The sequence below is a fragment of the Lepidochelys kempii genome, chromosome 1 (assembly GCF_965140285.1).
Source record: "Lepidochelys kempii isolate rLepKem1 chromosome 1, rLepKem1.hap1, whole genome shotgun sequence".
Classification (NCBI taxonomy): Eukaryota; Metazoa; Chordata; order Testudines; family Cheloniidae; genus Lepidochelys; species Lepidochelys kempii.
In genome coordinates this window covers 92,552,193-92,578,990 of record NC_136380.1, presented here as the reverse complement: position 1 = coordinate 92,578,990, position 26,798 = coordinate 92,552,193, and positions in this window count along the sequence as shown.

Here is a 26,798-nt window from a genome sequence, read left to right as displayed (position 1 = left end):
TTGACTAAATTCAAGTGGTTTTAGCCAGATTAAATTCCTAACACGTACTACTATCTGACACGTACTACCATCTCACTTGTTACCTATGAGCCATGCACACACTATATTGCTTATTTTTTAAAGGTATTACAAAGGGATGAAAAATTATCACATCAATATTGATTAGCTATGCAGCTGGTGCAAAAATGGGAGGACAATTGTAAAATTTTAATTCTTGGTTTTTATTTTATTTTTTAGGGTTGAAATTTATAATTAAAAAAAAATCAGCAGCTCTAAAGAAAATTCTGTCCACATTACCTGCAAGCTTCAACCTAAAAGCAGTCACTAATAACAGCACAGTCTTCTATTATCCTTCTTTGTGGAATCCACATTTGCTTTCATCTTCATAGCCCAGATGCCAAGTCTTGGATTAAATTTCATTAAAACCTTGAAACTGGTGTGTCAGCACCCAAAGGCTACTGTATCTTTGATTTTGGTAATGTTATAGTCATTAAAAAAAGTAGAAATATCTAAAAAATGCAGTATTGGTAGAGTATTGAATGTAAGTTAATTAGGTCTTGGGTTGTATAAAAGATATCACAGTGGTTCCTGTTAACGAAATTATGAGCAGAAAAGAAATAAAAACTTCCTTTGTGTCTCAACATTGTATCTTTTAGCCAGAGCACCATCTTTTCACCGGATGTAACACTTTTTGTCTATCCTAACTTATTTCAGACAGAAGTGCTTTGAGGATGTAGCATATATTCTTATAGTCCTTTAGAGAATGTGCTCAATAGTTCTTTGATTTACAAATTCTACTGATTTCATATCTGCTGACTCATAATCCTCTTTATCATCTTTCTCTCCCCATCTTTATGCACTTTCTTAAACCAGGCTCTCTTGCAACCTTGTTGACCACACTTTAGGTGACCTCTCTGTCTTTTAGTCTCACTGACTGGCTCAGATACCTCAACCCTTGTTCTTAGCTCTTTTTCTCCTTCTTGTCATTTTTAGCCCTTCTTCTGTCTACTTTCTTCTCCTCTGAAGGCCGTGCCAACCATCTTTTGTCTTCTTTCCCACTGATTCCTCCTGGAACTTAACCTGCTTTTTCATGGACTTCCTTCATCATTTTTTTTTCATATTGATGATCCATCCAATTTTTTTGGCTCTCCTTTTCCCCAATTAACTGTTAGTTCACAACTGGATGTGCAACAGTCTAAGACAGTGGTTCTCAACCTTCCCAGACTAATGTACCCCTTTCAGGAGTCTGAAGCCTGATCCCCACTGCCTGGGGCTCAAGCCCAATCCCCACCACTTGAGGATGAAGCATGTAATTTAGCTTTGTAGGGACCCCTGTAGTATAGGGCCCCAAGCCATTTCCCCCCCCCAACAACAGTCTGCACTTGTGCCCCTGCCTAACCTGATACCGGTCAGCCTGTGTTCTTGGGGCGCAGCATCCAGCCTGTCTGACTTATGAAAGACACCCCTCAGCCTCTGCTTGAACCAAAACTGATCAGAGAAAAGACTTGCAGGGAGCAGTGAAGGGTGGTGGGAGACATGCCTAGACCCCTCCTGACAAGTGTGACAAGATTAAAGACAACTCCCCTAGCCTCATCTGCATCAAAGATGGGACAGGGAGGCATCTCCATTAGCAAAGAGAATGGAGAACAGAGAACCACACTGGACTCTGGGACCAGAAATGCAGGGAAACATTGCATCATGGGGGATCTCTGCTCCAGATGTTAATGAACCTATGCCTGCACACACCCAGCTCAGCAGTTATCAGACCAATTCTAGTAATGAATCATTGATTGATAGCCAAAATACTGAAGCAGCCTAATTGCATTGAGCTCCCTGGAAGGAACATCATCCATAGCCAAAAGTGATTAGCTCCTATTGTCTAGCCTAAAGAAAACCCTTGAGTCATCAGTTTACTCATAAACAAATCTAGTGTTCGCCCTTGAACCCTTGTATTTTGCCTACAAAATCGCCTACTCACACTCCAGTAAGTGTTCTGATGCTTGGATCCAAACTCTGCATCAGTTACATTGGGATTTCATCTTCTCCTGACTGATCATGCTGGGGGTTCTACCTGTCTCAAGCACTCAGGACCCTGAGCTACCAACATCACCTGGAAACCCCAACCAGTTCAAGCTTCATGGAGCAGTGAGATGCTTCTCTCTCTCTCTCTCTCTCTCTCTCTCTCTCTGTTTGCCTTTCTACCTTAGGTATTAACCTTTAATAAGGTAACTGTTATGTTGGTTTAGGCTCTCCTTGAGTAGTTATCACTATTATTCCATAAATAATATGGTTTTATGGTTAAGCTGGTTGCTTCTCTCTCTCTCTCTCTCTCTGAACTCTACTCTTTTGTGTGTTTAGCTTCCCCATTTACTCTGTAGCAACGCATCTTTTACCTAAGCTAAAGATCCCTGTAGCACCCAAAATACTGGGGGTGAGTTACAACCAGTTAAATTGTAACATGAAAATGGGAATATGGATGTGCTGAACCTGTGGCATACAAGGGTGGCAGCTTGAAAGTGCTGCTTGGCCCAGCCCATTGAGTCCAGGGACATATGAGGGCGTCAGCCTGAGAGTGCTGATTGACCCGGTCCGGTCAGACTTGCTCTGTTAGTGTGCGTTTGTGTGTTCATCTGATTCTGGTGCTCGAAGAACCGAGCCCTGGGGAACCTAGGTCCTGCTGGATAGCTCCATTGGGAGGGGACTTGCAGAAGGGAGAAGTAGAGCTCCATATGAACACACAAGTGACAAGCAATACATTGATAGAATTACAGAAACCCGCCCCCCTCCCCAGAAGAGTAACCTTAATAAATGAGCATACCGCAGAGTAACAGGCACGTCTGGTAATAAACCCATCCTCCCAGGTTTAGAAACACTGATCTACATGAGTTGAAATACCCCCTGGAAGACCTCTGTATACCCCGTGGGGTACATGTATCCCTGGTTGAGAAACACTGCTCTATGGCTCCATTACTATGGTATCTGAGTACCTCACAACAACCTGTGAGGTAGGAAAGTGCTAGTATCCCCATTTTACAGATGGGGAACTAAAGCACAGGAAGTCTAAGGCCTGGTGTACACTTACATTTTTGGTCAAGATAGCTGCCACACTCAGGGGTGTGAAAAATCCACATCCCTGAGCACCACAGCTATGCCGACCTAATCCCCAGTATAGATGCAGCTAGTTCAATGGAAGAATGCTTTTGTTGACCTAGCTCTTGTCACTCAGGGAAGTGGTGTCCTACAGCAACAGAAAACCCCCTTCAGTAGATGTAGGTGGAGTCTACGTTTTGGGGCTATGCCAGCATAGATACAGTGGCATTTCCCTGATAGTGTAGACAAGGCCTAACCCAAGAAAAGCTGTGGCAGAGCAAGGACTTGAACCCAGATCTCTCAGGCCCTAGACTAACCCCCTAATTACTGGACTAACCTATCTTTCAATGTCAAAGAAGGTTTTACCAGCTTAAAACACAAGGAAGGAGAGAGAAAAATACAGAGCAGGATGAATCTGTTAGAGCTTGAGTGTTTTCTGATGAAGATGGAATTGTACTGTTTCTTGAACTTGGACATGGATGTCCGGGCACATGGGGTGGCATGAAAGAAACTGCATATGAAACCATCTCTCTCTCTCTCTCCCTCCTTCCTTCCTCCCTCCCTCTCCTGAGCGAAGGCCAGAATTCAGTTAAATCGTTATTCTCTTTAAAAATGCAGCACCCATTGCATAAATGGCTGATGCAAATGTCCTGAGATCACTTACTTGTTACCACCTATTTTCATCAGCCTAGTACCTCTATCCAATTAAGAATGTGATGAGATGCTGGACACTTATGTGAGAGCAGGATTTTGGGTATTTGCGGAAGGATAACTGAGAGGACACAATCAAATGAAAAATGGTAATACCAGTATACTAGATGATTTCCACTAGATGACACTTTCTTGTATTTGGACAAGAGCAGGAGGATGTGATAAAAGGATAGGCAGCGATAACAGAAATAAGTACATTTTGGTACCCTGAAGATTAACTCACCAGACCTTTTATTTTTGTCTAGCAATCTTGAAGGATGATTTAATGGTTGTCTAATATTAAAGGATAACAAGAGAGTCCACAGAATAATACAATGCAAGCCGAATACCACAGTCCAATCAAGCAATTGGCCAAGCTTCTAGATGTGGTAACATCCCTTGTGAGGTTCTGGAAATAACTGCAATAGACTTAAACCAAGCTTAAAAGCCAGAAACAAAATATCACTGAAGAGACATTTGTTTTCTGAAGTTTAATTAAAATCATATCAATTGTTATTAGAGGGAACATTTTAAAACTTTGCTGAGAGGTAAGGAATCTTTATATCTGTAGTAGGCTGGTTTGTTACAGCCACCATCTTACAAATCAAAACTGTTGGTTGTATGATTTTCTTTAGGAGTCCCATAACTAGAAGACTGTCAATTCATTTAAAGAACACACTATTTTATGTACTGCTCATTCTGTTGCTTTTCCTCATTATTGGTTATTAAACGTTAATTTCCCTGAGGACATCTGATTCTTTCAAAAAACATTTCCATGTTGATTCACTATTTGTTTCTCTCCTAGAGCCATGGCTGAACATTTATATAGCATTTCACATCTTTATGTTGGACATGCCTTGCAAAAATCTCAACTGTGTCATAGAATCATAGAATTGTAGAGCTGGAAAGGACCTTGAGAAGTCATCATACCCAGCCCCCTGCTCTGAGGCAGGGCCAAGTAAATCTAGAGCACCCTGATGGGTGTTTGTCTAACCTGTCCTTAAAAAGCTTCAGTGATGGTGATTCCACAGCCTCCTTTGGAAGCCTATTGCAGAGTATAACAAGAGTTATACTTATAGCTAGAGTTTTTTTAACTCGTATCTAATCTAAATCTCCCTGGCTGCAGAGTAAGCCAATTACTTCTAGTCCTACCTGAAGTGGATATGGAAAACAATTGATCACTGTTCTCTTTGTAATATCACTGAACATATTTGGAGACTATTATCAGCCCTCTCACCCTCAGTCTTCTATTTTCAAGACTAAACATGTCCAATTTTCTTTAATCTTTCCTCCTAAGTCATCTCTGATATACCATTGAGAAAATTTAACTTGGAATAGATTTCAGCACTTTGTGCTACTTTTTCCTGTACAATCCATAAAGGATTGTCCATACCTTACAACCTTCAGACCCATCAGTATCTCACAGAAGTAATGGAAATGTTGAACTTATGACTAACCTGTGGTAACCCTGTTTTGTCGTGTATCGTGTCATAGGGAACAGATTACAATTGTTTAAAAATAATAACTGTTTGTAAGTATGGATTCTCCTGGTGTAAATAAAATAAGCCAGTTTTACAATCTATTCAGCTTAATCGGAAGGCAACCAGTTACAGCTGTCCAACCCCAATATGTAATTAATGCCAAAGCTAGCACCGCCTATGGTCCACAGACCCTTTGGTCAGATTTATGCATAATAATTCACCAAAGTGTGGCATGTAAGGTCTCTACCAAGAGCCAGTTGCCCACTGGTCATCATAAATATTATGAAATGTATGTAAAGATAATATTTGAGGAGTTATGCAGCAATATGGAAATGATTGGTATACGCAAGAGTGCTTCAACCCAAAAAAATCCTTGTTTTTATTGAGTATAAAGCACACATCTAAGATAGCAATAGTCTAGAGCACCCCGTCAAGGTTCCTTCCCCATTCTGAACTCTAGGGTATAGATGTGGGAACCCGCATGAAAGACCCCCTAAGCTTATTCTTACCAGCTTAGGTTAAAACTTCCCCAAGGCAGAGATTTCTGTCTTGCCTTGAAAACCAGCTTAGGTTAAAAACCTGGTTCGCTGCCACCACCAAGCGATTTAAACAAAGAACAGGGAAAGAGACCACTTGGAGACATCTTCCCCCAAAATATCCCCCCAAGCCCTACACCCCCTTTCCTGGGGAAGGCTTGATAATAATATCCTCTTCAATTGGTACAGGTGAACACAGACCCAAATCCTTGGATCTTAAGAACAATTAAAAATCAGTCAGGTTCTTAAAAGAAGAATTTTATTTAAAGAAAAGGTAAAAGAATCATCTCTGTAAAATCAGGAGGGTAAATACTTTATAGGGTAATCAGATTTAAAACATAGAGAATCCCTCTAGGCAAAACCTTAAGTTACAAAAAGACACAAAAACAGGAATACACATTCCCTCCAGCACAGCAAATTTCACAAGCCAAAAAAACAAAAGAAAATCTAACGCATTTTCTAGCTAGATTACTTACTAACTTTACAGGAGTTGGAAGGTTCACATCCTCGATCTGTTCCCGGAAAAGGTATCACACAGACAGACAAAACCTTTTGTTCCCCCTCCCCCGTCCAGATTTGAAAGTATATTGCCCCCTCATTGATTGTTTTGGGCCAGGTGCCAGCAAGGTTACCTTAGCTTCTTAACCCTTTAGGTGAAAGGATTTTGCCTCTGGCCAGGAGGGATTTTATAGCACTGTATATAGAAAAGAGGTTACCCTTCCCTTTATATTTATGACAACCCCAAACTATAGTTACCCAATGTCTGAGGTGGTGTTCACTGACAGCAGGTTTCTGGTGGCCAGCCTTCCTTCTAGATGCTGGGGAGATTAATGTCAGTGTCTTCTTGCTGATCGAAAATCCAAACTTCTCCAAAATGCACTCTCTAACAAATCTTTTTATAAGTAACTCAATGCAAAGCATATGTCAACATAACTTCTAATATGATGACCATTTCCCTAGCAACAGCAAAGAACTGGTAATTTTTACTCATTAGTAAAGCAACTGTAGCAAGAAACTTACAGACACAGGCACCAAGGTCAGCTGTCCACCCTCCCTTTTCATTGTTATAAATCTGTAACACTGCAGTGTTCAGTTGTTTTTGTCTGCCTAAGCAAGGCCACATTCTTTCTTGCTACATGGTGTCCTCAATTCCAGCTTTTGTTGGCTATATGCACAACATGGCTGCGGGTTATGTGAAGTCCAGGTCGCTCGTAACAGGCCTGTGAGGACTAGAAGGGAGTGTTTGTGTTGCCTGTGGTTAGTGGAGTTGGGAAGCTGTCCCCCAGAAAGAACAGACCAGGCTTCCTCATGCTAAAGGAAAATGATAGTGAGGTGATTGACAATCCCAGATATTTTTGGGGAACATCACAGCCCCTTGCCTTTAAATAATGTACCTTCTCCTTACCTACAATTAATGATGACTGCCCTCCTCTCTCCAGAAATGCAACTTGTACCTTCCCTCCACTGACAATTAATGCTGACTACCTTAACTTGAAGCTGTTGCTGATGATCCTTACTCCCATCTCCTCCACGGGGGAGACAGAGGTCTGTGAGGCAAAGCCTGGAGCTTGCCAGGAGGACCCCATAATAGATCTGGATAGGCAAGGGGTAAGTTGGAACAGAACCACTGGGCTAATCTATTATTCACTGAAGGGAGAGTCCAACAGCTGATGGATGAATCTTCTTCTTCTTGCACCCCTGTATCTCCGGTAAATAATATGCTGACCTAACAGGTCCTTCCTCAGTTTCTTTTATATCTGAAAACTTTCAGGTCCTTCTGTTCAGAAGTTCTTCATTTCTTCATAGATCTCTTTGTTCCTCAGAGAGGAGAGGAGGGGATAGATACAGAGGAGATGGGTATGCCGAACTGCAGGACAAGCATGTCTGAACCAGCAGGCCAGCAGCCCCTATCCTGTAGAAAACTGCTGCAGCAGTATATAGTATATAGTGCAGCAGGGCAGAAAGCCATTTTATCTCCCCAATATCCTGGGAACAACACAACTACAACAACACCTGATATTGTCAGTCTGATATTTAATGCTTAATATTTTTCACTTTTCTTTATGTAGGCACACAGATAATAATGTTACATGATCCAATGCCTATGTAAGTTAAAGAACCACAGTAATTTACATCAGCTGGGGATCTTTGTGTCTTGTACTGAGTATACTATTAGGGCTTAACAAATGCATACTAATCATCATCATCATCATCATCATCATCATGTTCCTATTATGACTCTGACATTTAGGGCAGTGACAAAGCTCCTCTGCTCCTGTCTGTGACTGGCAAGTCGTTCAGTGGTTCCCCAGCTGTGCCCCAGGTTTTTCAGCTTGGCTTTCACAGCTCTTCACCATGTTGTTTTTGGGCGGGCTCATTTTCACTTGCCTTCAAGTGTCCATTTTATTGCTACTCTGGTGATGACATCAGTTTCCATCCGAAGCACATGACCGATACATCTCCAACACCTCCTGGAAATGATGGTGCTCAAATCCTCTTGGCTGCACTGTGTCGATAGATCTTGGCTTGAGATTGTTCTCGGCCAAAAGATACGGAGGATTTTTTCTGAGGCAGGTTAAATGGAATGAAGACACCAAAACCAAACTCAAGTTTTATCAGAGCTGCGTACTTTCAATACTTCTTTATAGTGCAGAATGATGGGAAATGAGAAAGTATGACAATAAATAATAATAATAGTAACAATTCAGATATCACTGGTTCTGTATTCTGCTTAAGAGACAAGGGAAGTAAAACAAGCTTAGAGGGAATGATGGGGAAAGAAAGCCATGGAAAATCCATAGTATGAAAGACTGAGCAAAGATAAAAGCATACAGACTTGAAGGAGCAAGGCTGATTTTAAGACTCTAACTGGTGGTCAAGAGAAACATAGCCTCCAAATGCCAAGTGGGTTCTCCAGTCCTGACTCACTGGGGCTATAACCTCATGTGGTAGCGCGCAGAAAGCATGCTTTCTTAAACAATAGACATATCGCCATTATTCCATATTAGCAAATCACTGTGATACTGGGTAGAGGGTGAGGGAGGGACTATTGGGGGGATAATAGGAGGTAAGTATTGTGGGCTTGGGTGTTGTGTTTGTTCTGCACTTTTTGTTTGTTTGCTTGTTTTTTGCCTTAATCTGTGCAAGTTTGGGATAAAATTGGAGTGTATTGCACACCTCACACTCCTTTTAATGGTTCTAGATATTTCTTGAAGCTTTATTTTCCCGATGTTTGTTCTCTGTTGCAGGAATATCAGTAGCATGTTTGAATTCCAAATACGAAGCAAAGTACACTGAAGCAAAGTATGTTGTCTGGCTTTACTGCCTTTACAGTTAATTTGGAACACATATATCTGAACTTCATATGTTGGGGCTAACTGACAAAGTCTTTCTGCATAGTTCTCTGTGGGTTCAGTTTCATTTTGATTGGCTGTATTAAAAATATTTTTTTCTCCTGAGTTAAATGTCTAAGCATTTAGGAGTTTTGTTAAATTTCATTTCTACATTTGTGAGCAGTGAAAGTGACAACGAGAAAGCAGCCATTTGCTGTTTCTTCATGAAGCATGGACACTTCCCCTGTCAAGTCATTTTATCATGCTTGTAGACAGTTTAGAACTTTTTGATTATGATGTTATCTGATTATAATATGACCATGCAGATCATTGTTCCTACCACTGTTATATAATTGCAACAAATCTTATACAAAGTATGTCAAGTAAGGTGTCTTTCGAAAGGTTATGATTTGGTGAATATGATTTTGCTATTTTTATTAATGTATTGTTTTTGTATTTGAAGTTATGAATATTGGCTCTATACCTGTATTTCAAATATGTTTACTCCTGGGTAGCACCCAGAAGGTATTTAGCCTGCACATCTTGAAGGGACTGTTCAAGTTAAATAGCTCATCAAGGAACACTTAACTCACAACGGATGATGGGAGATGCCTATCTGCAGTTAATGGACTTTCCTGTGCATCTGGAGTATAGGTAAAGGCTTCTGCTGTGACTAAAATCATGCGTGGGCATGTGACTTACCCATGTGACCCCAAAACCATCTTGCTACCTGTAAATAACCAGAATGAGAACAATGGGTTTCCCTTCACTTGAGAGAAGTTATAAAAGGCCCTAGAAACATCTCTATTTGGCCTCTTTCCTGCTCAAACCTCTGGACCAGTGGTTCCCAAGCTTGTTCCGCCGCTTGTGCAGGGAAAGCCCCTGGTGAGCCAGGATAGTTTGTTTACCTACTGCGTCTGCAGGTTTGGCCGATCATGGCTCCCATTGGCTGTGGTTCACTGCTCCAGGCCAATGGGGGCTGCTGGAAGTGGCGACCAGTACGTCCATCAGCCCACACCACTTCCAGCAGCTCCCATTGGCCTAGAGCAGCGAACCGTGGCCACTGGGATCTGCAATCGGCTGAACCTGCAGACGCGGCAGGTAAACAGCCTGGCCCCCAGCAGGGGCTTTCCCTGCACAAGTGACGGACCAAGTTTGGGAACCACTGCTCTGAACTATGAGCTTGTACTAATGGGAGCATTCTAACCAAGGCACTGAGAACCTTCCAATGATTTCGAAGCAAGCAGAGACTTAACAAGCCAGCAGTTTATTCCATCACTGTGACAAGCCTGATCCAAGAACCTGGCAATTACTGTATGTATTTGACTCCTTTAACCAATTTTAACTCTCACCTTTCTTTCTTTTTATAACTGAACCTTTAGATTTTAGACAGTAAAGGATTGGCAACACCATGATTATTGGGAAAGATCTGAGTTGTATATTGTCCTAGATATTTGGCTGGCCCTTTGGGATCAGAAGAACCCTTTGTTTGATTAAATTGATTTTAAATAACCACTCATCTTTAAGTCTAATGTCTGGGTGTTGGATACAGGACTAGAATGCCAAGGAGGCTGCTTTTCTGACTTCTTGTTAGCCAGTGTGGTGAAACAGAAGTTTACTTTTGTTGCTGGTTTGGTATATCTTATGGGAGAATAACCACCAGTGTTGGGGTGTGTTTGTCCTATTTCTCAGCAGTTTGTCATGAATTCTGTATTCTCAGCTGTGACCCACAAATTGCATTCTGTCATTTCATGTTACTGCAAGTAACATAAATGTTCATTCATTTGCATTGCTGTAAGGATTAATATGTTGCTCCTTGCCTTTGCTGATATGAGTAAATACTTCCAGTTATCTATAGTAAAAATTAATTTCCTTCTGGCACTGTTAAGTATATTGTTCAGGAAGCCTTATTCAATGTTACAATAACATTTTGAATCTAATCATAGGGTTAAGTTATCTCTTACATGGAAAGAATTTACACAGGGGACAGGAGACTCCATGGATTATTGTTTGCACTTTCCTTTAAATTTCCCTCTTAGGCCGGGGAAAATGGGGGAGCAGAGGGAAAGTAGGCAAGTTTTGAAGTCCTCAGAACCTTTGGATGTCCCTTGATCAATAGAGATCTCACTTGTAAGGCCCATAACAACCACTTGCAAGCCTGTTGTCTCCACACTGCCACTTGGCATTTCAGGCAGAGTGGCTTCTTTTTGAGCAATGCTGCCAATGCCACCCCATTGTCTCCAAAACAACCTCAAAGGAGTTTTCACTCCGCAGGAGAGGGTTGTTCAATGAGGGAGCAAATAGCATTGCTTTACATGTTGTGGCCAGGGTCCCAGGGGAGTCATGCTGAGATTGCTCAATTAAGGCAAACTTCAAAGAATGGGACAGACAATCCCCCAAACTGGTAGTTATTACAATACCAAGCCCTGGTCTACACTACAGGGTTAGGTCAAATTTAGCCGCTTTAGGTCGATTTAAAAATGAATGCGTCTACACAACCAACCCCATTCCACTGACCTAAAGGACAGCACTTTCAACTCAGATGCCCTAGCTAGGTACACAGGAAAAGCCCCAGGAACTTTTGAATTTCATTTCCTGTTTGGTCAGCGTGGCGAGCTCGACAGCACAGGTGACCATGCAGTCCCTCCAGAATCGCAAATGAGCTCCAGCATGGACCAAAAGGGAGACACTGGATCTGATTGCTGTATGGGGAGAAGAATCTGAGCAGGCCGAACTCCAATCAAAAAGAAGAAATGCTAATATATATGCCAAAATCGCATAAGACATAGTGGAGAGACGCTACAACAGGGACACACAGCAGTGCCGCGTGAAAGTTAAGGAGCTCAGGCAAGCCTACCAAAAGACAAAGGAGGCAAACGGTCACTCTGGGTCAGAGCCCCATACATTCGGCTTCTATTGTCAGCTGCATGGCATTCTGGGGGGGACACTACCACTACCCCACCACTGTCCGTGGACACCTGCAAGGGGAAAGTCTCACACAACAGGGAGGAGGATTTTGTGGATGAGGAGAAGGAGGAGAACACGCAGCAGGAAAGCGGTGAATTCATTCTCCCTGGCAGCCAGGACCTTTTCATCACCCTCTAGCCAATACCCTCCCAAGGCGCGATCCCCGACCCTGAAGGGAGAGAAGGCACCTCTGGTGAGTGCACATTTGTAACTACAGTACAGGGTTTAAAAGCAAAAGTGTTTAAAGTTTTATTTGCCCTGAATAATTGGGATGCATTCCTGGCCAGTACAGCTACTAGAAAAGTCTGTTAAAGTGTCTGGGGATGGAGCGGGAATCCTCCAGGGACATCCTCCAGGGAATCATTGCAGTACAAAGCATGGCAGCGAATGGTCCAGGGTTTCGGTCTCATTCAAGCAACAGTCAGTCTATATCTTTCTGTGTTAGCCTCAGGAGAGTGATATCATTCATGGTCACCTGGTTGAAATAGGGGAATTTTTGTAAGGGAACAGTAAAAGGACCCCATTCATGATGGGCTGTTTTCGCTTGGCTAAAAGGGATCATCCCAAAGAATAGCCATGGTGGGGTGGGAGGAGGTGTGTGCTGCACATCCACCCAAAAACCACAGCCCTTCCTTTTAAATGTGAAACCCAACTGGCATTGCTTGCTATGGGAAAGGAGGGTGCTGCAGTTTGGAACCATTCCCAATTGTTATGAGGCGGAAGAAGCCAACCCCGCATACACTTTGTCTTACCATGGCTGCCTGGAAACCGAATTCTGTTGCCCATCTGTGAGTGATGTGTCACCATACTGGAAGGTGCTCAATATAAAAGGCAAAATGTGACCTTGTACCTAAAGCACAAGTGCTGCCTGCTGTGAATTGCTTGATTCACTGTGAAAGAGTCTCCCTTTTGTTCTCAGAAATGTATCATCTTAAATTTTACTCTCCCTTTAAATCCCCCCACAGGTGAAAATGTTTCTATGCTCCCCCTATCATCTCCATCCCTGAGGTTATCACAGATTAGGAGATAAAAAAAAACGCACTCGCGATGACATGTTTTCCAAGCTCATGCAGTCCTCCCACACTGAAAGAGCTCAGCAGATGCATGGAGGCAAACAATGGCAGAGTCCAAGAAAGTGTTAAATGAACACGATGAGAGGAGGGAGGAGCACGATGAGAGGAGGCAGGATGCAATGCTGAGGCTAATGGGGGAGCAAACTGACATACTCAGGCATCTGGTGGACCTGGAGGAAAGGTAGCAGGAGCACAGACCGCTGCTGCAGCCCCTGTATTACCGTCTGTCCTCCTCCCCAAGTTCAATATCCTCCTCACCCAGATGCCCAAGAACTGGGAGCGGGGAGGCTACAGGCACCCAGCCACTCCACCCCAGAGAATTGTCCAAGCAACAGAAGGCTGTCATTCAAACAGTTTTGATTTGTAGCGTGGCTACAATAAGCAACGTGGCCTTGTCCTTCCCTAGTCCCGCACCCCACCCCATCTGGGCTACCTTGTCAGTTATCTCCCTTTTTTAAAATTAATAAAGAAAGAATGCATGGTTTCCAAACAATAGTTACTTTACTTCCTTTGCCAGCTGTGGTTGAAGGGGGAAGGGGGATGCGCTTACAGGAAAGTAAATTCAACAAAGGGGGCGGTTTTGCATCAAGGCGAAACACACACAACTCTCACACCATAGCCTGGCAAGTCATGAAACTGGTTTTCAAAGCCTCTCTGATGTGCAACGCATCTAGCTGTGCTCTTCTAATTGCCCTGGTGTCTGGCTGTTCAAAATTGGCCGCCAGGTGATTTGCCTCAACCTTCCATCCCACCATAAACATCTCCTCCTTACTCTCACAGATATTATGGAGCACACAGCAAGCAGCAATAACAATGGGAATATTGGTTGCGCTGAGGCCTAACTTAGTCAGCAGACGGTGCCAGCAAACTTTTAAATGTCCAAAGGTACATTCTACCACCATTCTGCACTTGCTCAGCCTATAGTTGAACTGTTCCTTACTACTGTCCAGGCTGCCTGTGTACGGCTTCATGAGCCATGGAAGCAAGGCGTAGGCTGGGTCCCCAAGGATAACTATTGGCATTTCAACATCCCCAATGGTAATTTTCCGGTCTGAGAAGTAAGTTCCTTCTTGCAGCTGTTCGAACCATCCAGGCGTTCCTAAAGCTGCCAGTGTCATGCACCTTTCCCAGCCATCCCACGTAGAAGTTGGTGAAACGTCCCTTGTGATCCACCAGTGCTTGCAGTACCATTGAGAAGTATCGCTTGTGGTTTATGTACTGGTTGTCCAGGTGGTCCAGTGCCAAGATAGGAATATGCTTTCTGTCTATCACCCCATCACAGTTAGGGAACCCCATTTCAGCAAAGCCATCCAGTATGACCTGCACATTTCCCAGAGTCACTAACCTTGTTAGCAGAAGGTCACTGATTGCCTTGGCTACTTGGATCACAGTAGCCCCCAGAGTAGATTTGCGCACTCTGAATTGATTCCTGACTGAATGGTAGCAATCAGGCATTGCCAGCTTCCACAGGGCTATTACCACTCACTTCTAAACTGTCATGGCAGGTCTCATCTTGGTATTCCTGCGCTTCAGGACAGGGGAAAGCAACTCACAAAGTTCCATGAAAGTGGCCTTACACATGCGAAAGTTTTGCAGCCACTGGGAATCATCCCATACCTACAACACTATGTGGTCCCACCAGTCTGTGCTTGTTGGCCGGGCCCAGAATCGGCGTTCAACTGTATCAACCTGCCCCACTGCCACCATGATGTCCCAAATGCCACATCCTGTGCTTTCAGGCATGTCTTTGTCCATGTCCTCCTCACAATAGTCCTCATGCTGGCTTCTCCTAGCCAGGTTCTGCACATACTGTAGGATAATGCGTAAGGTGTTTACAATGTTCACAACAGCAACGCTGAGCTGAGTGGGCTTCATGCTTGCCGTGCTATGGCATCTGCACGGGTACCCCAGGAAAAAAGGCATGAAATGATTGTTTGCCATTGCTTTCAAGGATGGAGGAAGGAAGGGGAGACTGAAAATATGTACCCAAAACCACCTACGACAATGTTTTTGCTCCATCAGGCATTGGGAGCTTAACTCAGAATTCCAATGGGCGCCGGGGACTGTGGGATAGCTACCCACAATGTGGGCTAGCATCAACTCATGGAGCCACAGTGCTCACCGTGCACCACTCCATCAGTCGATGCTAGCCATGGTATTGAGGATGCACTCCGACAACCTACTGCGCTTAGTGGGGACATACACAATGTGTAAAATCGGTTTCTAAAGATCGACTTCTATAAAATCAACCAAATTTTGTAGTATAGACATACCCTTAGATTCACCAAGCCAGCAACAAAACAGTTTCCACAATACTTTACTGGTTACCGAGAAGCCAAAAACACAGTTCACTTAAAGCTTCCTCCCAGACAGCCAACTCAAATATGATGAGGATTACTGGAAGTCTTGTTCATCATATAAAAATGTTTTACCAATCACAAAGGATTGGACCCATTACCCTCCATATTAACACATATTTCAGATCTTACCATGCACCTTAAACACAGCCAATTCTTATTAACTAAACTAAAATTTACTAAAAAAAGAAAAGCGAGAGTATTGGTTAAACGATCATTACACATACAGACATGGATAGTGTTCTTGGGTCAGTTTCATGGTAGAGATGGTGAGCTTTAGCGTTGCAAAATGTTCTTTCAGAATTAGTCCATAGGTTCAGTCCAACGTTCAATATCAAATATCAGGGTGATCTGGAATGGAACTGGAGATCTCAGTCTTGTGGCTCAAGCTTCCCCTGATGAAGCATAAGCAGATTTGAGATGAAAGGATCAGGCCTCAAGAGTTCTTTATAGAGATTACTGGTGGTCTATGATAGCCTCTTGACAGAATGCAGCCCTTCGGTGAACAATAGGCAATTATCCTAGCTTTGAAGTAGACCTCCTGTTTCCTAAGCATCACTGCTAATTAGCTCCATGGATTAACATAAGGCAATTGCCTATCTCCCGTCATTTGCAGGTGATTTACCACAAATTTCTAAGAGAAATTAAGACCAAGATATCACTACATTTGCAGTTCATTTAAATGTTAACATTTAAATAGAGCAATAGACAGGAACTATTTGGTTACATTGTCAACCTCTAACAACACATATGTAAATACACAAAAAACACAACCACTATCTACAGCTATGTCTCTAAAGATTGAATCTGGATCAGTTAGCCTGCTAGTTGTGTAACCCTTTCTGGCCCTGTGTCACACTTAGCATATCTTCATCTCGGGGAAGTGGGAGATGGTGAGAATGATACTGCACATAGTGACCTGTCTCTCTTAACACATGAATTCTAATCTTCTACCACATGGCCAAGGAGAGACATCCCTAGGAATGGGGAAAGGAAGAAATGCTGTGGAGTACCCACTGACCTTTTTTCCGTCTTTTTTCCCAGATGTGGATGACACGGCCCATGATACACAAAGTAATAGATATTCCCATATACCAATAGATGACACTCTTTGTATTAATTGGCTATGGACAAATCTAACATATGTATTTACTATTTTAATATAGCATTCTTCTAACAAGGAGAATCCAAAGTAAAACAAATCTGAGAAGGGGGGCTAGGTATTTGGGATGCATCTTCCTTTTACTCAGCTGATTTGCCCATCACTAGTTTATATCCCTTCAGAATGGGAAGAGAGGGAAAACATAATGATGATAGGAATTTGGGGGCTTTAATTATCAAAAAGCACAGATTAAAAAAAACAAGAGGAATTTTGCTTTCCTACTGTACAAACCAATCTCAGTTAGAATGCCAGCAGCGCACTATAAACACAGTCACAAAACAAAGGGGAGAGCAGCAGCAGAACAGTGAGGAGGGCTGGTGAAATAACCCTTGTTGTCAAATCTCTCTGGTTTTAGATAAACTGTCAGCATGAGGTCTAAGAGGCCTCATATGAATCTTCTGCTGTTAACAGCTCAGTCATGTCCAATGCTGAAATCAATCCCTTTGTTTCCATTTAACCTACAAGTAGTAATATTGAAGGAAGGGTAATGATAAAAAGAAATAATCAAGAATTAGATTGTACATTACTATTGTTTGCAATTTGTGTGACAGTAGCAACTACTGGTTCCAATTCAGATTAAGACCCCACTGTGCATGGCATTGTATAAACACATAACAGCTGGTCCCTGCCCTGAAAAGCTTATACTATGAACAGCTGTACAGACCATGAATAAGAGAAGAAACAGGAGAAATGACTTGCTCATGGTCAAACAGCAGGTTAGCAATGGCTTCAAGAACATAACACAGGTATTTCAAGTCCCAGCCCTGTACACCCTTTTTGAGTAGACTTAAGATGCTATTGCCACTCGGTCCCTCTCTTTCTGTTTTTGTTTGGTTTGTTTTTGAAATGACCTTCTCCTCTTGTGTCATGCTTTTTAAAGCTCTATTTCTGCAAACATTTAAACACGTGTAACTTTGCTTACATCAGTAGTTCCAAAAGAATCAGTGTGGCTACTAATATGGGTAAAGCAATGCACATGCTTATGTCTTTGCAGACTGGAACCTTGGATTGTGAGGTCTGCAGTGTTTCTTATTTTCATGTATCTATCTTGCAAATGAGTGCTCAAAAATATTTACTGTTTAAAATTAAATATCCACAGCATAAACAAATCTATTAAAATAAATCTTCAAGATTCTGCTAAAAGTGTAAATAATGCATGTCCAAAACATACTTATTCTCTCATAAGTAACAATTCAGTTACATTTTAATATTTGTCACTTAGATTACAAATCTGGAAATTAAATTTTCTTATTAAAATGCCTATATTAAAATAATATGTATTTCAATATTTTTATTGAATAGTCAATAATTTCATTGCTCTAGAGTGCTTATAGGGATTCTTTTATATTAGACTGGAGAGCACATGTTTGAAATGGCTCTCTGTCCTTCTCTCTCTAAATAAAAGGAATTTGAATTCAGTTTTCTTTAATCAGGCAGCGGAACCAAACAAAACAGTCTATTTTAACTTCTCGAGCTATAGAAGTCCACCAGCTTTAACTAGAGTTATAAATCCAACAACTGTGCTCCAAAGAGACTGTACTGATGGGGGAAGCCCTTGAGGGAGTCCTTTCACTGGTCAGTTAGCACCTGACAACAAAGCAGATGTAATTGATGATACAGACTCTGATTATATCCCTCCGGAATTTTAGCTCAAGAAAATACTAATAAGAGTTTTATGAATCTTAAGTTTTTTTGATGCTCTAAATCTTTTTTCTTCAGTGGAAAATGAATCAAAATCTAGTGTGTGCACTGTTAACGTCCTGATCCTATATTTGGTAGCTTGCAGAAGGGCTGCTCTGCCCATGCAGAGTCCTATTGGCCTCAGTGGGGCTCTCTCTGTGTAACTATTTCTGTCCCCCCAGGATCAGAGGCTAAGAAAGGAGGGACAGGGCAGGTTATATTGGGAGCTTCTACTGTCAACCCCTTTGAGACCCAGATTTTCAAAAGTGATTAGTAGGTCTGATTGCCTCAATGTTTTGGTGGCCAACTGAGACAACCTTGAAGGCATCTGATTACCAGAGGCACTTTCTGAATATCAGATTCTTTTAAGGTGTCTCAAATTTGGTGCCTAAACATTGAGGCACTCAGGGTCCCCGGCTGCTTTTGAAAATCTTCTCCGTGGCTAAAAAAAAAAAAAAAAAAAAAAAGTACTGCAGCTGTTCCTTACACCCTCAGCTCCGTGTTGCTAGGAAGAATGTAGGTCTTTTTAGCAAGACAATTAAAACATCAAGCTTTTACAAATCTAATTCTGTGGGCAGGGGAAATATCCCATATATATATGGTCCAGAAAATTACTGGCAACGTTTCTAGGCACATTAACTATTAAGTAGTCTGAAAAATACTATGGAGAAAATTATCATGATCTTAAATATTGATATGCCCCAACGATATTATTCTTGGACAAGAGGGTGCTAAAAGGAGGTTGGATGTTAGGAAAAACTTTTTCACGAGGAGGGTGTTGAAGCACTGGAATGCGTTACCTAGGGAGGTGGTAGAATCTCCTTCCTTAGAGGTTTTCAAGGTCAGGCTTGACAAAGCCCTGGCTGGGATGATTTAGTTGGGGATTGGTCCTGCTTTGAGCAGAGGGTTGGACTAGATGACCTTCTGAGGTCCCTTCCAACTCTGATCTTCTATGATTCTATGATTCTAAAAAAGAACACTACCAAGGACAATATTTTTCCACTCACTGTTAATGTTAATATGAGTAAAAATCTCTTATGTAATCTTACACGGGTTAACCAGACCTTTATTTCAGACATACAAGAGGAAGAGAGACTACTTGCTAATTTACTCCCTCCCTGGAACAGGTTGATGGATAGTGAACAGTGTGATTGTAATTTACTGGTGATATGTGTTAGTAGTATTTATTACACTCCTCCAACTCCCAGGAAGTTGGCAAGGGAGAAATTGTAACTCAGAGTGGTGTCACTGTGTTACATTTCCTCCCCCTCCCAACAAGACTACTCCTGGGATGGTGCAGTTTATGCTAACACTTCTAGTGAAACACTGTACTTCCTTAGGATCCTGTAAGAGGATTTTTATAAAGTAGGTCCATTATGTTATTATTTGATTTTTAATGATATTTGCTAATCAACTTGGAAACGAAGAGGACATGAATATCCTCTATTAAAATAGTGTAATAGATAAGATTAAAAAACACAGGAATATCACAAAGAAACAAAGTCAAGTAACTAATCAATTATGCTATTCTGAGTTTGGAATAAAAACAAAAGAAAACAAAACATGGTTTCATTGTTGTGATGTAGTTCTAATGATGCAAAAACTGTTTCAAAATGCTCGCTCGGCATTTGGAAATTCTATGGTGGGGGAGGAATGCTCCTTCATGCCAAACCATTGAGTGTGACCAGAACCACTCCACAAGCACTGTTTCTGCCTCAGTACTGCTTCAGCGGTTGTGTAGGGAGTTAATAGCCAGTTTGACTTGTATGGTGGTGGATGCTGCAGCTTTATCTGTCTGTCTATGTCCTGTCTTCAGAGACCCGCTGTGCGAGTCTATACCCACCCCTTCCCAAATTTCTGAGTGACCTGTTCAGCAGAACTACTAGTTCTAATACATGCAGGGCACCTCCAAAGGGTGGGCAGGATTTGGGACATTAGGTACATAAAAAATCCCTCTGCCCCCAATCCATTCCTTCAATTTAAAGCATCAGTGGCACAACAGTAGTATATTTTTACACTGCTAATTAATCTAGATTTAAGAGCAGGCTCTGGTTCACTTGCCCAAAGCTAGTTAAGGCCGAACGCATAGTGATTGTGAGTTGCTTTGTCAGAAGAAAGTATGTTGACTGACTTGTACCACAGACAGCCAATGCACAGAGCAGTGTTTATGCTAGTTCCAATGAGACCTGTTTGGCTGCACTTGCTGAAGGCAACGGTAACTACCAGAACATTAAAATCAAAATATAACTAAAAAATGCTAAAAAAAATCATCCTTTAAAAAGGTTTACCATCAAGCTCCTCTTTTAAAGTAGCTTATTTGGCTGAGTGGGCATAACTGGTCCCATTGGCAACACTTTCATAGCCACATGGAATAATTTGAAGAAAGCACAAATAACATGGAAATTGCTTGTTGTCTGAGCACTGATCCATTTCCCTGATGCCATTCTGACAGCCAAATTGAAAGCATGCCGTGTCTCCTCTGCATCTGATGTGTGGTATGTACTATGTCAGATTCAGGGCCGCCGTGACAGGTTATGTAATCACTGTGCAGGGAATGAAAGGGTACAGGAGCAGCTGAAATTGGAACACTTGTCTGGTGTCAATAATGCAGAACAAACTGTAGAAACCAGTGCTAAAGATTGCTCTTCTGACCTCCATCATGTTGAGTGATCTAAGAATTTCTTATCCACACAGTTTACACATTCTCTGTATAGACTACATGCATCCACTACATCCATTTTTCCACTACATGCATCTGATGAAGTGGGTATTCACCCACGAAAGCTTATGCTCCAATACGTCTGTTAGTCTATAAGGTGCCACAGGACTCTTTGCCGCTCTTTCTGTGTAGAATGGCAATTACTCACCTGCACTGAACCTACCTGCCTAATTGTGCCCACCGCATGGCAGAGACTTCCTCTGCTCTGCCTGTTGACAGGGGATTTCATCCAAATGTAATTACTTATCATTGTATTATCTGAGGTTCAAGATAGAGGTCTTCAGGTCTATTGTTATTATATGAAAGGTGAGTGTCTTTTTGGCAGTTATAGTTTTTAACACAATAATTAACTTTCTCTAGCAGAAATAACTATAAAGCAGCACAGAAGATACAGTATAAACAATCCAGCGATATAGGTTTATGTAGTTTGAACTGGTATAGCCCTCTTTTTAAAAATATTATAGTAACAATTAATTTTGCTTGCCTGTCTATTTCTCTGTCTGGATCACATCACTATAGCATCTGAGTGTCTCATGATAATTTATGGAATGTCAGCTTCACAATACACCTGTAAAGTATCCCCACTTTTCAGAAAGAGATCTGAGGGACAGTATAAATTAAATAGACCTTAAGCCGAAGATCACACAAGATGTCCATGCTTAAGTTTGAAACTGAATCCAGTCTCCTGGCTCCTGGTTCAGTGCCCTTCTCTCTAGAACATCCAGTCAAAAACCTATGGTAAATTATAAATTGGTACATATTAGTACAAATAAATGTTTGCAAAATACAGTATAACTGTATTGTCTTAGCTCTAGGTATGCGTCAAATTTCAAGGAACATCTGATTTTGCTTATTATATATCAATAATTATTGTTATTGCTGTACATTATCTGACTTCATAGCTTTAGTCTCAAATTTTGTACAAGGATTGAGACCCACAAAGAGAAGATGAGAGAAATGGCAGAATAGGACAAGACACAGCTACGCTAAGGGCTAAATTCTACCCTATTCACTATTAGAATCTCTGCAGTGGGTGTGTAGGGGGACAGAGCACTTAGCGTCCCCAGTCTGAATTGGCAAGAATTACACAAAGGTATTCCAAGGTGGCATGTACTACTGTGGATTCAATACCACCTTTCAAGAGTATACAGAACATTCCTCCTTTGCGCACGACTGATTGTGCTGACCAGTAGGGAGAAAGTGCTGAGTCATGGCGCCAAGAGAGGAGGAAGCCTCTGAGTAAGGGCCTAAATGGTGAAAGTCAAGTAATTTAATTAATTATATTAGCTAAGGAAGTACTTGGAAGGGACAATGTTATAAATGCAATTGTGTTTTAAGTTAAACACACTAAAATTGTAGTTTGTTTCTTTGTGTAGGAGCAGCAGACCCCTTCCTATAACTTTGGTTCATTTTATAAAGATAATCATTTTTTTTTGCTATTAATAGATAAAACTTCTAGCCCAGTATTCAGTGTGTGTTGTGTGTCCCCCCTCTGTGTTGCTCCAAGGAGGGTGTGAGTGTGTTCTGGCTTTCAGCTAGTGGATTTAATACTTTGGGTCCAGCCATACTGGTTAATTCTTTAATTCTGGTAGTCCCATGTCCCTTGCCCAATGGTGACCAAGATGATAGTCATTACACTAGGTAGTAAATATATTTTAGACTGTATTCTAACAAAGATAAAAAGAGCCTTGTGACATGTTGGCTACTCTCCAGACTGCCTGGTTAAAGAATGGGGTGACACAAAGGCAGAGAGTCAGCAAGCATCTATGACTTGTAATTAAGATGACTTCTCCTGAGCTGTTCTTTTGAAAGGGCTTGATCCTCTTCCCATCTAAGTTAATGGAAAAACTCCCATTGAGGTGAATGGTGCAGAATCAAGCCCACATTGCAAATTATTTAGCTATTCTGAGGAAGAAGAAGAAGAAGAAAAAAGGCAGGACAATAAACCCTGAACAAGAACATATTGTACCATGTTGTCAGAATGTGAATTGCACAGTTTACTGTATAATTGTCAGAATTAAGTTGTTTCTCAATGTTGTATAAAACCTGTATTATAATTATCAAGATATATATTTTGCTTTATGTAGCTTTCACTGTTGGCAAATGACTACTGTCTGAGCTCAGTCAAAGATCCAAATACACCTACCAATATCTACTCCCACACAATTTGATATTCATATAGTTGTCTAAATGCAATCCACACTTTCCTTTTAATTCTCAGACACATTAGTCTTAGTCCACCCCCTCCAGTTGATCGGTTAGTATAAATTGTAAAAAGAAATAGTATTTTCATGTATCTTCCCAGAAGAATCATAGCAGCAGTGAGATAAGACACATAAGACACATTACAAGACATTAGATGGGTATTGGCAAATCGAGAGCAGGTGGAATTAAGGTTATTGAATAGATATTTTAAAAAATAGCATCAGATAAAAAAAGAGGCAATAATTCAACAACAGCTACAATGTAAGGAACAGTGAAGAGGAATAATAGGAATTGCTTCTACAGCTCCCAGAATAATGTGATCATGGTCCTTGCCTGGGGCTTGTAAGAGCTGCAATAAAATAATATATAGGTGCCCTCTTTCCCCCTCTACATACCCTTCCACCAAATTTGGGTGGGGTGGGGGATGAGGGGTGGAGGTATTGTGTAATTGAAATATAATAAACCAACAAAAATAGACATTAGATAATAAACATATTGTAAGCCGAGGCAAAGCAGCATTTTGAAAAAAAAAAGAAATAATGTACTTTAACAATACTACATGGCATTTAACAATAAACCTGAAAAATAAGGTTCATGTAAGGCATTTGTAAACATATCTGGAAGAAATCTCCGTCCAATAGAGATTGGGTTAAGAATGAAGAGTCAGCCTAAATCATAAACTTTCTTACTGCATGAATCAAAGTCAGGTTCCTGTTACTCACCAATACATCATTCACTTAATTACAAATTATAAAACAGTAAAAAACAAAATAAAACAACTATGTTATATTTATTTTCCAGTAGTCCTGGCTGATATGACACTCAGCTCTGCATATCCACACCCACACTACTGTGTGTGGACAATAAAACACCAAATCAGTCAAATCAATCAATCAAAATAAAAAAGACACACATCCAGGTTGAAGTATTCCACATCTCATTATTTTGTCTGGAATAAGAATGAACCGATAATAACATAGCAACTGTGCTTCTTTATACTTTTTATGAACAAACTGGGTAATTGTACTGTTATTGAAATTTTGTCCTAACATACCAGTAAATCTGAGAATTTTGTTTCCACATATATATTCTTAATAAAGATAGAAATTCAAAGAGAAAAGAGATTCTAAACTTCTGTGTAGCACAGCCCTCTGGACCTGACTGAGCCAAAGCCCATTGAAAACAAGATTCCAATGGCAGCATTTCTATTGGTTCAATGGGATTTGGCTTAGGCCCTATTTGCTTTCTTGAAACTTCCATAGCCACAGCCATAATTTGGATTTCAGATGTAGACCCAAAATGAGCTTGACTTGACTGGAGTAGGACATAACCTCAGGATTAGGACTTGAGTAAGTGATAAATCATTCATAAGGCTATGATTTAGTCACGAGTATTTTTAGAAAAAGTCATGGACAGGTCACGGGCAATAAACAAAAATTCATGCCCTGTGACCTGTCCAGGACTTGTATATTAAATACCCGTGACTAAATCTTAGCCAGTGCTGCTGCTCTGGTGGGTGAGGGGTGTGTGGCCTGGGGCCCCTCCCCTGTTGCTCTGGTGGGGGAGGGGCTGGCTGAAATGAATTAAATTGACTTGAATTGAATTGAACCAGGCACCTGGCTCTGGTGGCCACTGGAGCAGCAGCCGGTGTGGCTGCCCCTGGGGTCACCCCAGCTACTCAGGAGGCCCTGGGGCAGCCACACTGGCCACTGCAGAAGTTACAGATGTCCCAGAAAGTCACAGAATCTGTGACTTCCGTGACCTCTGTGAAAGCCTTAAGCATCCATATGATACAGAGAGAAGTAGTTGTAAAAATATACTTCAGCATTTTAGAAATAATACCTGTTTCACAGACACATTGCCAAAATGAGTTAATTTGTTCAAGAAAAAAACACACATGAAAAAATAATCTCCAATAGGTCTGAAGGTACCAATACTTGTCATTAGAATTTTTATAGTACAGTAGCAATATTCTCTAGAGTAATACACACTCTCTGAATTAAGTTACAATTAATAGTTCTGAACCAAACTTCCTTCTGATTTTAAGAGCATGAAACTTCAGACCATCTTTGAGACAATATATTAATTCTTACTTCCAGAGATCAATTATACACTACTGTCCTTTGTCCCTTATTGTAATACACACATCCCAAAATAATACATATTAATAATAATAATACCTGTCTTCTTCTAACACCAGTGTTGTTGAGCAGTAGCAGATATTGGTGCCTTACAGGTCAGTTACATCGTGTCTGAGTACACTCAAAGTACTTTATATATATAGTGATGTTAGCTTGGGATTATGCAAGATTTTTGGTGTAAGAATCACCTGCCTTGGGCTCTAATTAAAATCCATTCTTGAGACAGTTGCTCACTGGAAAGCAGGCACTGGTGTTGAGCTGCGAATTGTGGAAGAAGAGACTGTCTGCAATATGTCTGACCATCTCCTTTTTGGACTGATTGATAGATATATAGCAAGATAGAGATAGATGATATATGTCTGACCATTTCATTTCAGTACACACACACAACACACACACACATAATATTAGTCCTGATACAGTATCTATCTATCTATCTATCTATCTATCTATCTATCTATCTATCTATCTATCTATCTATCTATCTATCAGGACTAATATTATATATATGTGTGTGTGTGTGTGTGTGTGTACTGAAATGAAATGGTCAGACATATATAATCTATCTCTATCTTGCAAAATATCTATCAATCAGTTCAAAAAGGAGATGGTCAGATATATTGCAGATAGTCTCTTCTTCCACAATTCACAGCTCAACACCAGTGCCTGCTTTCCAGTGAGCAACTGTCTCAAGAATGGACTTTAATTAGAGCCCAGGGCAGAGAGAAAGCTCACCTACTACAAGGATAGCTTCTCCTCTTCCCAAGCTACTCCTACACCAAAAATCTTGCATAGCCCAAAACTAACGCCACCGTAGCATGTCTTCCCAAGAATTAAAACTTGCTTGCATGTTAAGGAAAAGAGCTTGGAAAGAATGTGTAACTGTGCAAACTGGTGACACCAGCCATAACAATATGATTGTGATATGTTTCTAGGAATACCAGTTAATGTATAGAAATTGCTCCATTAAAGTGGAAAATTCATAAGTATTATAGCACTAAGGATTTTGTCATTAACTTATTAATTGTAGAGAAGCAAGTCCTTCCACAGCTGCAGTTGCAACTAGCTTTCATTATAAGGCCATATTACCGCTACATATACTCCTACTTGGAAAACTGTATTGGCCTAAAAAATTGCCAGATTTGCTCTGAAGGAAAAGATAAATGTTTCTTCAATGTAGAAAGAAAATATCTTTTTATATATGTATATTTACATATCCGTAATTGTGTTATAGGTCATTTAAAAATGATGTGGTTGTAACTCAGGTGTTGTACAATATTCCAGGTGCTCATAGCTTCAGATGCGGTGTAGACAAAGACCCATCAATGTACAGACTGCTCACACTCATTCAGAGAATTTATGTGT